Source organism: Lolium rigidum, chromosome 5, assembly GCF_022539505.1.
Source record: "Lolium rigidum isolate FL_2022 chromosome 5, APGP_CSIRO_Lrig_0.1, whole genome shotgun sequence".
NCBI classification, from domain to species: domain Eukaryota; kingdom Viridiplantae; phylum Streptophyta; class Magnoliopsida; order Poales; family Poaceae; genus Lolium; species Lolium rigidum.
Window position 1 is genome coordinate 150665461 of NC_061512.1, and position 7437 is coordinate 150672897.

The window sequence follows — 7437 nt, forward strand, 5'->3', positions numbered from 1 at the left end:
TCTAATTTTACTATGAAGACACATAACGGTAAAGTCTAGGTCTGATCTGTATTAAATCCTGTCTACGGTGAAATCACGTCCGCAGCTCCATCATCTACAAACGGACAGCTCTTAGGGCATCTTCAACCCTGCGACCCAAACGGACGCGCTGACCAGTTCGTTTTAGCCTGTTTGGGTGGCCACGTAGACACGCGGACAGCGGCCCGCGTCCGCGTGTCCGTTTGGGTCACACGCTGCGCCCAACGCGCGGACGCATCGCATATTTGAAGAAAAACAAAAAAAAATTAAAATATAAATTTAAACTAAATTTCATTAAGCATATGCCCTATTTTCGGCAAATTTGTACATAGCCCTATTTTGGGCAAATAAACTAACAAAAGAATCCCTCTATATGGGCTTTAAATTTAAAACAAATACAAAAACCCTAAGCTAGGGTTTGGTCGAGGATGCGGTGGCCGCCGGTGCGATGCCTAGTCCCAGTGGGCGTCGTCGCCGTTGGCGTCGACGACGTCCCCGGGCGGTGAGGCACTGTTGTGGCTCGGCTGCGCCTGGGAGACTCCGGCCACGGAGACCACAAGGCCTCCTCCCAGGCGGAGTGGGGGTCCGGAGCCGCCCGCTCAATACTATGCAATGATGCAAAGCAAGAACACTAGAGGTATTCAAATCCTTCACACTCAAATCCCACCAAAGCAACAAATGCTAGGATAAGATTAGAGAGGAAGAACAAAGAGGAAATCAACAAATGACTGCAAGATCTAGAACCAAAGGGTTCCCCTCACTTAGAGGAGAAAATGATTGGTGGTGATTGTAGATCTAGATCTGCTCTCTTAGATCCCGCAAAAATGAGCAAGAATCATGGGGGGAATCAAGAGAGAGGGCAAGTTCTTCAAAGTCAACAATGGAGGAGAGAGAGTGGAAGAACTTATCCAGCCCAAGGTGGAAGAAGGCCTATTTATAGTATAGGGAGAAATATAACCGTTGGGTGAACTTATCCTTTTCAGGCCTTATAGCAGCCCAGAACGACGCCCCTGCTGTTTGGTTGCGACCCATAATCCGTTTCTGGTAACCCTTTCGTTCAGTGGTGAGGTTACCACCGATCAACAACACAAGTAAGAACACAATCATAGACAACATAGAACTTAGCATTGATCATAGACGACACGAGTTCACGACACAACATTTTGCAGACACGGTCATAGTTCTGGACACGGCAGACAGGATCATAGTTCAACACACTAGACACGAGCAGCAACTAGACACGACATGGTACCAGGTTAGCTTCAGACATGATGCTCGGAGACGACGCACCTGGTGTCATCGCCATGGTATGGGAACCTACTCACCACCTCAGTGCAGGTGTGGTCGAAGATGACCACACTGTACTCCAAGGAGGACACCTTCTTGAAGGTGACGAATGATGTCTACGGGTGCTTCTATTCTTGTAGACAGTGTTGGGCCTCCAAGAGCAGAGGTTTGTAGAACAACAGCAAGTTTCCCTTAAGTGGATCACCAAGGTTTATCGATCTCAGGGAGGAAGAGGTCAAAGATATCCCTCTCAAGCAACCCTGCAACCACAAAGCAAGAAGTCTCTTGTATCCCCAACACACCTAATAGGTGCACTAGTTTGGCGAAGAGATAGTGAAATACAGGTGGTATGAATAAGTATGAGCAGTAGTAACAGCGCCAGAAAAGTGCTTGCTGGCGTGTGGTTGATGGTGGTAATATTGCGGACAATACAGATGCAGTAGAACAGTAAACAAGCAGCGATAGTAGTATTTAGGAACAAGGCCTAGAGATCATACTTTCACTAGTGGACACTCTCAACATTGATCACATAACAGAATAAATAGATAGATGCTAGACTCTACACTCTCTTGTTGGATGATGAACACCACTAACTGTGTAGAATTACACGAACCCTCAATGCCGGAGTTAACAAGCTCCACAATATTCGATGTTCATGTTTAAATAACCTTAGAGTGCATGACAGATCAACATAACCAATACAAGTACTAACATAGCATGCACACTGTCACCTTCACGCTACGAAAGGAGGCATAGATCACATCAATACCATCATAGCAATAGTTAACTTCATAATCTACAAGAGATCACAATCATGGCCTACGCCAAGTACTACACGATGCACACACTGTCGCCATTACACCGTGCAGGAGGAATAAACTACTTTAATAACATCACTAGAGTAGCACACAGATAAATTGTGATACAAAACACATTGCAATCATAAAGGGATATAAATAAGCACTTCACTATGCCATTCATAACAGTGAATAACTATTCCGTGAAATATAGCCTAAGAGACCCACACGGTGCACACACTCGTCACCTTTACACACGTGGGACAAGGAGTCTCCGGAGATCACATAAGTAAAACCCACTTGACTAGCATAATGACATCTAGATTACAAGCATCATCATATGAATCTCAATCATGTAAGGCAGCTCATGAGATTATTGTATTGAAGTACATAGGAGAGAGATGAACCACATAGCTACCGGTACAGCCCCGAGCCTCGATGGAGAACTACTCCCTCCTCATGGGAGACAACAGCGTTGATGAAGATGGTGGTGGTGTCGATGGAGGAGCCTTCCGGGGGCACTTCCCCGTCCCGGCGGCGTGCCGGAACAGAGACTCCTGTCCCCAGATCTTGGCTTCGCGATGGCGGCGGCTCTGGAAGGCTTCTCGTACCGTGGCTTTTTCGTCGAACGTGGTAGGGTTTTCGCGACGAAGACTATATGTAGGCGGAAGGGCAGGTAAAGGGGCGTCACGAGGGGCCCACACACCAGGCCGGCGCGGCCAGGGCTTGGGCCGCGCCGCCCTATTGTCTGGCCACCTCGTGGCCCCACTTTGTCTCTCCCTCGGACTTCTGGAAGCTTCGTGCAAAAATAGGACCCTGGGCGTTGATTTCGTCCAATTCCGAGAATATTTCCTTACTAGGATTTCTGAAACCAAAAACAGCAGAAAACAACAACTGACTCTTCGGCATCTCGTCAATAGGTTAGTGCCGGAAAATGCATAAATATGACATAAAGTATGCATAAAACATGTAGATATCATCAATAATGTGGCATGGAACATAAGAAATTATCGATACGTCGGAGACGTATCAACGAACTAGCCTACCTTGAGCTGATGGGCGACGGAGAAGGCCGTCCATCGCTGGTCGATGAATGCGTCATTGCCTTCTCTCCTCGTAGTCATCCTCCAGTTGCATCCGGTGTTGGTGGTGACGACGATGTTGGAAGGGATTTCTCCGAACCACTTGACGAAAGCTTTAGGGATCATGAGCCGGCCGAAGGTAGGCTTGAAGATGATTTTGAGGAAGTGGTCCGGCCCTGCCTCCTCGTGGAAGTGGCCGACCTTAGCCGGCCTTCCACGACGCTTGTTCGCCGATCCCTCGCCGGGAACCTTAGCAGGTGACCCAAGCATGATCTTCTCAGTCTGCCAGAAGAACACAAGCAATTAGAGGTGTGCCTACTCACAAGTAGTTTAGATGAAAAAGGACATTGATAACATTAGTAAGGCCTCATACATTTGCTCACACGGTAGGCATAGGGAGTGGCTACAAACTAAGTGAGTGTGCTACGACAGTGGCACACATGACTAAGTTTAAGGCCACCTCCTAGCCTTCTATTGTGCCTTTGTTGAATCATTGACCAATGCACCAGACATACGAAAACGAGGCCTCATATGTAGGATCACACTGCAGGCAAAGGAACTGTCCCCAAACTAAGTCTAGTGTGCCAGTAATATGGCACACATGACTAAGTTTGAGGGCAGCACCATGCCTGCCGTTGTGCCATAGTTGAATCATTGGCCTATGCAGAACTGAAGAAGCAGAAACATGCAAAGCAGAGTATCAGAGGCCTCATAAAATGAGAACATATGTAGGAGATGTTTGAACAGAACCAATGACATGGTCATGTTAAGCCATGCCATAGGTTCTGATCAATCATCTTCTCATATTATGACCCCATGTTATAATCATTGGCCTAGTTCAATCAAGAAACAACACAAGTAGCACTTCAAATTGAGTACATTAAGAGTGGTACTTAGGGTACATTACAAATTGTACTTAGGCCATATTACAAATTCTTGTACAGTACATCTACATCACATTCATCACTCGTCACAAGTAGCCCTGATCCTCTTGAGTTTGTCCTTGATTGCAAAGTTCACTTGAAGCAGGTCGTATATGCCATACTCTAGGTTTCTCTTCTCAGCCATCAAAGCCTTTTTTCTGCCTCCCATTCTTGTTTGTTAGCCCTCATCACTTGTGCTTGTGTTCTCTCCATATTCTTGAGCATAGCAACTTCCTTCTTCAAGTCCTTCCACTCATTTTGCGTCTGAACAAACTAGCGTGACTCAGCTCAATCTTTCGCACAACAATCACAACAAGGTAAACCCGAACACAAAAACCTTCCCCTCTATGCATGCACAGTACAATCTACCGGTTTGACCAATCCAAAGCCCGGTCTAGGAAGGATCTACCGCAATCCGACACTAGAGTAACAGATCTAAACAAATCGAGACCGTGAAAAGCAAGAGCTGGACAAGCACATCAAGAAATGGGGACGAACACCTTGCAAACGTCAATCCGACCGCTATCCTAACAGAAACCCTAGCAGATCTAATGTGCATGTCGTCGGAAATGCCCGAGAATGGCATGTTCTGCCAGAACGAGTACGAAGGTGAGAAGGAGAGGTCGTTACCGCCATTGTTCCGGCCGAGGACGAGCTCGAGGTTGCGGGAAGTCGAGATGCCGATGAAGATTGCGGAGCAGATTGCGGCCGATGTCGCGGTGCTGCTCGCAGAGGTCTCCTTCTCCAGTACCGGTGCTCCTCCGTGCGTCGGTCCGGCGGATTGGTCGGCGAGAGGGGAACCACCGGGTGATGTGACAGTTTGGGGGAGGTGAGAGTGCGGTCGCGAGTGAGAGGAAGGAGAGGGGAGCGGTGAGGCTAATTATGGCGCATGTTCCCGAAGGGATGCGACGTTTCCACCTCCCTTCCCCACGCGTGCAGCCTTGTGGCCGCAACATGCTGTCCCCGGAGAAACTACCATTCCAGACGTTCCTCTAGGGCCAGCTCCAGGGGTGCTTTGAGAACCCTTGCGATGCAACAACGCGACTCGACCCAAGCATCCAAATGGCCGAAAATAGCTGTATCCATGCAGCCAAGGGACATGCAGCCTACCAAACGCCCATAATAAAATTTTAAAACTATATTGAACCGTGGTTCAATACCGGAACAGTGACGTTTCGCCATAGGTCGGTAGGTGTGCGGGCCCAAGCTCGTTTTCGTGTTCCCGGAAACGCGCACCATGGGACAGACAATCTTGGCCACGACAACCCGAACTGCGAGGCGTGTGTCGGCAGTTTCGCATTCCAGCTGAGCTATTGGCGTGATTGGACGGAGCATGAACCGGCGTACAGCTTGCAACCAAATTCCGTCGGGTTTCCGAAGAAAATCTCGCGAATCTGTGACATCCGGTGCGAATTCGAGTTGAGTGTCGTCTGGGTCACCGGTTACTTGTATTATCACTCTGGTATAGACATTCGAGAACCAAAGCGCCCTCAGAGCATCTCCACAGGCCGCCTTTAAATAGGTAGGCGTCGGTACAGCAGTATAGGGGAGGGCAGAGCATTTTCTATTTGAGGATGCTGCTTCAACACCGACGCTTCTAAATCGGTAGTCTCGATAGATTTAGAAAGTTAAATTAAATTTCGAAAACGATATTTATATGAAGTTCGAACGAAATTTATACATATTTAACACAAATTTAAACGTAAAAACTAAAAAAAAAACATTTAGCTGCGCTGGGAGTCGAAGGCGCTAAAGTCCATGTCGTCGCCATCGTCGCTGGATGCCCCGAAGGACCAGCTGTTATCCTCGTCGGCCTTCTCCTCCTTTGGCACCGGCAGTTCCGATGGTCTGGCGAGGTCGACGAAGTTGGCGCTATGGTCCCTGGCGGACCTCACCTCCGCTTGCCGCGGGTCCAGCGTAATATGCCGGTAGTCCTCGTCGATGGAGCAGCCGAGGATGAACTTTAGGGCGGGGAATTCCTCCTCGTCATCGTCACCATGGATGGCCGCATGCGCATGCGCCTCCTTCTCCCACCATTTCTTCTTCGCCGACGAAAGTTGTGGCGAGGCCGTGCCACCCTCCTCCTTAATTGACGCGGGGGCGGCGGCCTGACCCCGTCGTTCGAAGGGCCGGAGCGGAGGACGCGCTCCTCGCCCCCTCCCCCCCGGCGCGGATGACGATGCCTCCGGAAGGAGGCGCGGGCGCGGCCAAGCGCGTGCGGGCGACGACCGATGAAGATCCGGTGCGTGAGCTTCCCGACGCCGCGGTCCTCTCCGGTGGCCTCTCCAAAGTCGACGCCGCGGTCCTCTCCGGCGGCCTCTCCAAAGTCGGCGCCGCTGGCGCCATGCAGGCCGCCTGCGGGAAGTGCAGTGGGACGCGCATCGGGTTGCCGCAGACGCGCTGGCGGTAGCCGTACTCGCCCAGCGTGGTGTCGACGTCGCGGCCGTACCACTAGGCACGGCAGCCGGCGTTGTTGAAGCGACCGCGCGAGTGGTCGGTCGCCCGCGCGAGCTCGACGGCGTGCTCATCTTCAAAACGCCGCTGCCAGGTTGGGCTTTCGATGGTGTTTTCCGGCAAGCTCCTCTCTGCCGGCGTCATCCGGTTCCGCCGTTCCCTCGCGAGGGCTCGCGTCTGTGCTCCTGCCGTTGGCGGCGGCACGGCGAAGCCGCCTTTGGAGACGTGCCAGCCGAGCGGCAGTTTGTACTGCACTGGCACGGGGATGCGGTGCCAGTACAGTACGTCCGCCTCGTAGAGGCTGAGGTGCAACGAGCGGAGCACGCCGTCGCCGATGCCGCCGGCCTCGTCGTTGTGCGCCATTGTCGGTGAGTGCGTGGGAGGTTTACGCAGCGGTTGGACGGCGGCGGCTAGGGTTGGAAGGCGGGGAACAGAGAGAAGTGCGCGCCGGTGTGGTTTTAAGGGAGGCGGCGGACGCGCATTGAAGGCGCGTGGGTAAGGTAGGTGGTCGCCGCGTTGTCAGTCGCCGCCCTTGTCACCGCTTGGGTTTCCGCGTGGTTTCCAATGCGAAACGCCGCGTTCTGTCACTGATAAGGCACCCCCACTCGCGAAAACCGTCGTGCCGACCGGCGCCGATTCGCATCCTTGGTCAAGGGGCCGGCACGGTGTTCTGCCGACCCCCAAAATGCTATGAGGACCGCTATGAGACGCGATGGTGGAGATGCTCTCGCGTCCAATCCTTCAGCTTAATTGGTCACATACCAAAGGAGACGGAACTAGAATTTGGACGCCATCGATTAGCAGTAACATTTTAACGGCAATGGTTCCGTCTAGCAGCAATTCTCTACTGCTCCAGTTACTTCATCACAATATCTG